Source organism: Pteropus vampyrus, unplaced genomic scaffold (assembly GCF_000151845.1).
Source record: "Pteropus vampyrus isolate Shadow unplaced genomic scaffold, Pvam_2.0 Scaffold190, whole genome shotgun sequence".
Classification (NCBI taxonomy): Eukaryota; Metazoa; Chordata; class Mammalia; order Chiroptera; family Pteropodidae; genus Pteropus; species Pteropus vampyrus.
Window position 1 is genome coordinate 1,816,956 of NW_011888971.1, and position 1,415 is coordinate 1,818,370.

Genomic DNA, 1,415 nt, shown 5'->3' on the forward strand with positions numbered 1-1,415 from the left:
AGATGAACCCAAGCTGAATTAACAAACAGAGCAAAGGCAAAGTTTAATCGAACTGCTGGCTCCACTGCAACGTCATTACCTTGAAGGCAAGGTCAGGAAAAGTATTCCATGAAACTGCTCCTCTAAAGAAAATCTGGATCAAAATCAGGGGTTTGGGGGATGCTATAAAAAAAACAAAGAAATTTTGAATCAGAATCAGAAAGAGTGCTAGTGTGTTTCAAAACATCTCAAAATAATACCTGAGCGAGAACCTATTCCAGTTCGTTTTTACCATTTATGGAGCTGGTTGCTGACCCCTCCCCCAGCCTTCGAATGCAGCTGTAGGGGGTGAAGAGTCTTGCGTGCAGGGCAGGGATTCCTGGCAAGGGCAGGTCAGAGTCCATGTAGAAAAGTAAGTAGCTGGTTTCTACAAGATTCTTGAACCAGTAAGCTATCGACCTCCCCTTACTCTCTCTGCATCTGGACTGGCTCGGGCTTCCTATGTGGCCCACCTGTGGCATGGCACGCCCCTTTTGCTTGGGATGTGTGAGTAGAGCAGTCTCTTCAATGGTAGTCATCTCCTGATCTGTTGAACTTGCCATACCTAAATAATAATAAAGCCTATATGTAAAATACTACAGTGATTTGGAGTAATTTGTTACACAAGACTGGGTAAACATAGGTATATAATTGTCCTACGTACCACAGTGCCATCTTCACATCTAACAAAATTAACAATTATTTCTCGATAGCATCTAATACTTAGATCATCTGACAAATGTTCTCCATCTCCCCAAAAATGTCTTTACAACCGATTGGTTGGAGGACGAGATCCAAATAAGGTCCACCTACCGCATTTAATGTTATGTTTTTCAAGTCTCTGTCCAAAGGAGAATTTTTAAAAAGGTAAAACTTGAGTCTCCCACAAACATAAAGAAACTAGGTAGCAAATATTTCATTAACTCACTAAAGGAGGAAGCAGCCAGGATAGCTAAGTTGGTTAAAAAGAAACCTTGAGTACATATAGGCATTGGAAAATAACTGCTAAGTTAAAGTTTAAAAAAACTGGTTAATAATCTCCAAGGCAATGAAACTGATAATCGGAATCTTGATTTTTGCTGGCGGAAATCATTTACATCTCTACCAGACAAAATCGATATCAACTGCTATCAGATAAGAATCGTTTGTATCACTATCAATTCTGTATATGTAATCATGTTCCCTCAGAGAATTATAAAATATAATAATTAATCTTAAACAGTCTGAAATAGAGGGGCATTGCCCCAGAGTGTTAGGAAGTGCCCCAGCATGATGTTGACAGGACAGGGCATTAAGTCATCAGTTTCTATTTCCAAGTTTTGAGATTCTCTTTTTTCTTAATGCTCTCTAGAATAGTTTTCCCATTGTGTCATTATCCTATAGAAAGTCCCACATCT